This window comes from Pelodiscus sinensis, chromosome 9 (genome assembly GCF_052426305.1).
Source record: "Pelodiscus sinensis isolate ZL-2025 chromosome 9, ASM5242630v1, whole genome shotgun sequence".
NCBI lineage: Eukaryota > Metazoa > Chordata > Testudines > Trionychidae > Pelodiscus > Pelodiscus sinensis.
Window position 1 is genome coordinate 21,278,845 of NC_143060.1, and position 7,368 is coordinate 21,286,212.

The window sequence follows — 7,368 nt, forward strand, 5'->3', positions numbered from 1 at the left end:
ACTATAGAGTCCTGATTACTATGGATGGAGTGGCCACCAGGGCACCTGTGCTATTTCCTGGAGGCCTCTTCTTTTGAAAAAAAAAAACAAACCCTCCTCCCCGTCCACACATGCATTTTTCTGAAAGAGCTCTTTCGGAAAAAAGCTTCTTCCTCATAGAATGAGGATTAAAAATGTTGGAAAAAGCCCTCTGCACGTTCAGTTTACTTTCACAAGAATGTGATTGCAGTGTGGACGTTCTGCAAGTTTTGTTGGAAAAATGGCTGTTTTACTGATGAAACTCTGTAGTGGAGACATACTTTTTGTTACAAATGTTTTTCTATTATTACAGTACACAAGGGGGCCAGCCCAGCTCTGCCCCCCAGTAGCTGGAGAAGGCTTGGCTGAGGCACTCCAGACCTGGCTCTGCCCCCCAACAGACAGGGAGGGCTGAGCTGAGGCCACGACATGCCAGGCCCGGCTCTGCCCCTGACAGCCGGGGAGGGCTGGGCCGAGGCTGCAGTGCACCAGTCTCGGCTCTCCTTGTGGCCACCAGAGAGGACTTGGTCTTGGCTCCAGGGACAAAGGGGTGGGGCTGGAGGCTGGGCTTTATCCATCCATGCATACCCCCCAGCCTGCGGATGTTGTGATATGATAACATCACTCTGTCATCCCACAGGAAAATATATATATATATATATATATATATATATATATATATATATATATATATATATATATATATATATATAAACACACACACACACACACACACACACAGAGAGAGAGAGAGAGAGAGAGAGAGAGAGAGAGAGAAAGAAAAAACACCACTACCACTACTATGCAAGCAGAAAGCTATTAAGGTTGCAAAGTCAAGCACTCACACCTCAGGAAATGCCTGTGCAACCTTAATTCATAGACTTTAAGGCCAGAAGAAAATGTTGTGCTCACCTAATCTGACCTCCTGCACATTACCGGCCATAGAATCTTACTCATTGACTCCTGTACTAGGCCCATAACCTCTGGCTGAGTTATTGAAGCCCTGAAATCTTAGTTTAAAGACTAAATTAAGAGACTCCACCATATACACTAGTTAAAAACAGCAAGTGACCTATGCTCCAGTGTGCAAACAAGACAAAAAACTCCCAGGATCTCTGCTGGTCTGACACCAGGGAAAATTCCTATCCAACCCCAGCTATGGTGATCAGTTTAGAGTGATCAAAGGGTGAGTGTGAAAAAATCTCCATCCCTAGAGGATTTCAAGTCCTGGCTTGACAAAGCCCTGGGTAGGACAATTTAGTGAGGATTGGTCCTGCTTTGGGCAGGGGCTGGACTTGAGACTGTAGAAGCTGTAGAAACCATTTTCATATTTAGCTAGAAGCCATCTTGTATATCAGAAACCATTTCAGCTTTTCTCTCAAGCACGTAGACCAGAGTGAACTTTCTGTTACCCCGTGAGAAGAGGCCTACAGGATGGGCTATTGGTATGTGTTAATTGGGCTGGTTGGGACAGGAGATGTACTCCCTCGTACCTGTCCGCCATCTTGTTGATAAGGCTTTGTTTTTCCAGATTTAATTGAGGATTTCTGTAATTGGATGCCCTGATGTCAGACTGTTTAGCTGAAGGTATAAAGATACTAGGATTGATTGTATTAGCTGCTTTACTGGGCCCGGCTTTGCTGGGACCACGTTTGGCTCATGCTGTGCTTTATTAATTAATAAAGCTGTTTGTTAGCTGCCTAAACATAGAGGAGAGTTTTTTTTTTTGCTTCAACAAGACCTCCTGAGGTCTCTTTCAGCCTTAGGATTCTATGAATTTATTCTTCAGGAGTGTATGCAAATATTTTACTTAATTTGCAGTCCAGTTTGGGTCACTCATGTTCTGTTCCTGGCCCAGATTTCAAGTTCAAATGAGAGCACAATCTTCAAGCACAAACCCATATATTTCACAAGGTTTCACATAAGAAACCAATATGAACTTTGTATCATTTCAACACAAAACATCAACCTACTTATGAAAATGTGTATCCTCTTTAGATATGTACTGTAGTGGGAAATCAGGCTGACGTGTCTGGAGGAGGTTCTGGGTAGAAATGGTTGAAGTAGATAGACATAGCAGCTTTAGATTTAAAACCCTTATTCTAGGAACATTCCTTATTTGCCAGAAGAAAGAGGCTTTTTCTGTGGTTCCTTTCCATCGTTACGGGATATCAAGTTCACTCAAATGATTCACAAAGTTTTCATTGAACTTGTAATAAAAATCTAAAGTCAGGTGAGCTTAATATAGATTTAATTGTTATTCTCACTATTTTTCACTGTTTCCATTTTATAAGATATTTTTAAAAGTACAGCTGGTCCCTGACTTACAAACAAATTATGGACCAAACACTTGGCCATAACTCGAAGTGTTCGTAAGTTGGACCCCATTCATTTACATGCGACCATGCTGGTCATAAGCGTGAATTGCGTTCGTAACTCGAGGACCACCTTTACGACTGCTTAATGGGAGGTTTGGTCATAAGTATGAACAGTTGTAAATCGACCATTCGTAACTCGGGGACTGGCTGTAAATTCTCTTTAATTAGCTTAATTAACAAGGGTCCTACAATTGACAGGTAACTGTTTTTGCTGTTATATGTATCTTGGATTCTGTATTTCTATTCCAACTCATCTGATACAGTGGGTTTTACCCACGAAAGCTCACGATCCCATACCTATGTTAATCTCTAAGGCTATGTCTATACTGTGGAGCTATTTCAGGATACTGGAAGTATCCCTAAATAACAATTCCGCGTGTTTTCAGCAAGCCCATTATTTGGAAATAAAATGGGCTCGCTATTCCGACATCCCTGTAAATCTCGTTTCATGAGGGTTAAGGGACATTTTGGAATAGCGCTCTATTTCAACATTTGGTGCTGTGTAGACAGCACCAAATTTTGAAACAAGCTGTTTTGTAGTTAACTCGAAATAAGCTATGCAATTTGTGTAGCTCAAACTGCGTTGCTTATTTCAGGACAAGATTGTAGTGTACACGCACCCTAAGGTGCCACAGGACTACTTGTTATTTTTAAAATTAAAGACTAACGTGGCTATCCCTCTGAGACTTCTTAGTCTGAATAGTTAGTTATCTGGAGTCTTTTTCTACTGCCATATTCTTTTAAGCAATACAGGGAACACCCTTTATTTTAGAGCTCTCTAATACCGTATTTTCCAGCGTATAAGACGACCTTTTATACTAAAAAACATCCCCCAAAAATCGGGGGTTGTCTTATACGCCAGGTATAAACATACTGTAGCTTTGGCTACTGTGACGGGGTGCCTCCGTCCCTGGGTGCACCCGCGGACGACCCCAGCAGCGGGGGGAGGAGAGCAGGAGCCGGCTCACTCCCCCGGCGGTGCGGTGCGTGTGCCCGAGTCTGCCCGCCGCGTTTAAAAGGCAGCCGGACCAGCTGGTCAGGGGCGGAAGCGGCGGAGAGCGTGGGGCCAGCCGGGGCGTCCCAGGGAGCGACCGCAGACTCCGGCCGGAGGAGGATCGTGGCGGGCACGGCTGGGAGCAGGGAGGCAGCCAGGAGGCCTCCGGGGATGACTGCGGACGCCGGCCAAGGGAGGAGGCCGGCAGAAACCCCAGGCAGCGGCGGCGGGGGCAAGCGGGGAGCACGGAGCTGGCACGAGAGGCAGGCACCGCGGCAGGGCGACCCGGGGTGCCAAGGCGGCAGAGGTGGCCCAAGAGGTCACGAGGTGGCAGAGGATGGTGACGCGAGGGGAAGAGAGTTCCAGACCCCCGGACGTGCACTGGACCCGGAGGCGAGGCGGCCCGAGACGCTGGCCCTTGGAGCGACACTTCCAACAGACCCAGAGGGGCCGTGAGTAGCCCCCCTGACGGGCGCCGGGTCCTCCCCATCCCAGATTACGGGGACTCTCCCCCAACCGGGGAAGCGGACGGCTTGTTGGGCGGTAGGTTGGTCTCTCCCAGATAAATGGGCGTAGACCGCAACCTAAACCCCACTTTGCAAGCAAGCCTAGAGCAAAGCTAGGGAGTGGGGCCTCCGTGCAGTCAACGCGAGGACCTGTCCCCACACGGGTTTGGGGGGGGGGGGAAGAGGGAGGTGGGCTATTACAACCTTTGCCAATCCGAGCAGGCTTTGTATGCATTAATAGAATACACCACTTGCCAGGATTGGCTCAGCGCGGTACATACAGTATCAGCACAGGGACGTTCTGTATGGGGGGTAGTCTTATACGGCGAGTATAGGCCAAAACCTATGTTTTACCTGGAAAATTAGGGGGTCGTCTTATACGCCCAGTCGCCTTATACGCCGGAAAATACGGTACTCCCTAAAAACCCATTAGAACCTGTAGATTTTTGCATTTTAAATTCTTCATGATAAAATCAACTTCCTCTGAAGTAATTATCCTATCAAGAGCTCCTACATCATTCCTACAAGCTGTAGTAGTTTTACATGTCTTGAATATCTATTTATAAATTCAAGATTTTGATCTTCTGAAGTGTACAAAGAATGGAAAATGTTAGCAAATCTTTCATAGATCAGTTTTATGCTGGTTACTAAATCCCCCTTTTTATTTTTAAGCAGTGGGATGGCTGACTTTTCCTGTTTCTTGAACTTTCTGGCTAACAGCAGATGTATTGCCCTTAATATAGGTACATCTTTGCTCACTCTTCTCTGTTTGTAACATGTTAATCTTCCCTCATATCAATTATTTTCTTATACATTTTTAAATCCTGTTGATTTATATCAACCTTCTAAAACAACAAGTTCCTTAACCAAACTCTCTTCTTTGAATGCTCTCATCTTATTGAGGGATGATTCTTTATTTATAAGGCTCTGCTCACTGCTGACTTTCTAGCATCTTAGATTCCTTCCTTACAATTTTGTTCTATTTCTGAAAATTTTCTTCCAGCTCTTTATTTCTAAAGGGGTTATACAACAAAACTCTATTCAACCACCCAGCCCTTTGTTTTTCCACTGAGTCCCAGTCTTTTAATTCAATATATGCAGTCAGAATACCTTTCTTTGACTAAATTTGCCAAAAAATAAAAATCATACCAATCCTGGAATAAGATCCATGAGTAGCAGACTAAGGGTACATCTACACTGCAACACTATTTTGAAATAACTAGCACTATTCTGAAATAACTTAGTACACAGCAGACAGTTATTTTGAAATAGTGTCAAAATACTGTCAAGTTGAAGGACTTCTTACTCTATCTCCTGTAACCCTCATTGTACGAGGAATAAGGGAAGTCAGAGGAAGAATGCTCTTTTTTAAAATGTGCTGTGTAGACGCTCTCTATTTCAAAATAAGAGTTGCAATTAACGTAGCTCAATTTGTGTAGCTTATTTCAAATTAAGCCCTGTAGTGCAGATACACCCTAAGATGTATAATGCCGAATATCTGGATTCATCTCCTGCCAGACACCCACAGGTCTTCATTTTCTAAGTCATGAAACACATTAGTACTTGATTGTTGCTGTTTATTAAGCCCTCTTTTGCTCTTTATCAAAGGCTGGAAACGGATGACAGGAGAGGGATCACTTGATGATTGCCTGTTCTGTTCACTCCTTCTGCGGCATCTGGCATTGGCCACTGTCGGCAGACAGGATACTGGGCTAGATGGACCTTTGGTCTAACCCAGTATGGCCGTTCTTATGAGATATGCTTCTTGTGGTAAATAGTATTTCATACTTGGTAATGCTTTTCCCCGACTATGGGGGTTTATAGTCTTAGCAAACATTTTACGTTTACAGAGCAAACATTATAACATTACCTTATAACAACATGGGATATAGATATTGTAAATGGGATTGTGACGGCTTCTAGTTTGGGCGTGAGCGCGCAACCCTCCCATGCCAGGGTTACGGCTCTGCGAGCCCACATACGTAAAGGTTCCGGTGCGTATCGCTCGGTGGAACCAAGGAAGTGAGGGAGGGAGAATGGGGGGTTAGGGGGACCCAGGCCCTTCCTCTCCACTGGGTCCCAGCCTGGGGCCCTAAGGGTTTGGGTCTTTAGCCCTCACCCAGCTCACGGGGTCCCACCCCGTAATGCGTCAGCCCATGGGCGCCAGTACAGCCCTGCCCTGGGCTGCTTCCTAGCCTTCCCCAAGCTGGTCTGGTGGGATCGGGCCTTGCTTCTCAGCCAGGGGGGAGGGCTCGCCCTCCTGGCGTCCTTCCTCCTCTTCTGGCCCTGGCCCCAGGTTTAAATGATCCGCCAGGGTTTGCGTCCCTGGCGTCCATCCCGCCCCCGGTGTTGACATCCCTCCTACATTGCGGCATAGGAGGCGGGGCTGCGTCCCGGCTTCCCCTGCCCCCAGCGTGCTCGGGCTTGTTGGCGCGGCCGGGAAATGCTGCCTGCTCCTGCCCTGCACCGGGTGCAGGAAACGCGGCACCCCAGCGGGGACTCCGTGGGGGCGCATCTCCTGGGTTCTCCGGGGGGGGGGGTCATGGCCTCAGCTCCCTCCCCCTCCAAGTGCAGGCCGGGGTTGGACCATCACAGGGATGAATACATTCAGCTGTCTCTAAGCATTCCATAAAGTCTAAACACATTCTCATAACTCTAATATATATTTCCACATTACTAACACACTTGTGAGCCAGACAGGTTTCCAGATGTACATTTGTCAGTATTTAGTGAGACTCAATGGCCTTGGCATGAACTGGCACGTAGACTGCCAGCATCAAAGCCTCTCGCCCACTCTTTCTCTGCTATTTTTTTTTAAAAACATCAAGGCTTCCTATAAGCTGTGCATTTGTGCAGCCACTCAGGAGAGATTCAAATGCCAGCCAGCTGATTAGCAGAGCTCCCACTTCCAGTTCTTTTGTTTCTACTGGTGGTGCACATTTGCACATGCCCCTGATGACATAGAAATTTATTCTGCACATGGATGGAAAAAAAATCCAAACATGAATGGAACAGATTAGAGGAAACATTGCTCATCAATTTATCTCATCCATCAATCTGTACAAGAAAGATCTATAGACAGACAAGAAAACAGTGAACTCAAGAAGAAACAGACCCAAGGAAAATCTACCCAAAACTTCAGCATGCATTGGTGAAAGAAGTTTCTCCTGTCAACCTCCAAGTGATTAGACCACATATCTCCTAGAGAGAAAACCAGGGCTAAACATTGAGAAACAGAGGAATAATGAGATTTAAGATTCTGAATATTCATAATTGGTCTGCTTTAAGATATCTTCTAAAAAGGCTTCTTCTAAGCAACTGATTTAAACATTTTCTTCAGTTTCATAGCACATAGTTAAGATTACTTACTTTGCTGACTTATAGACTGTCTGGTTAGTTATTCATAACCAGCAGGTGCACCTGCCCTGAAACAAAATTCCTTTTGCTATCTATAGACATTCTTCATTACTTA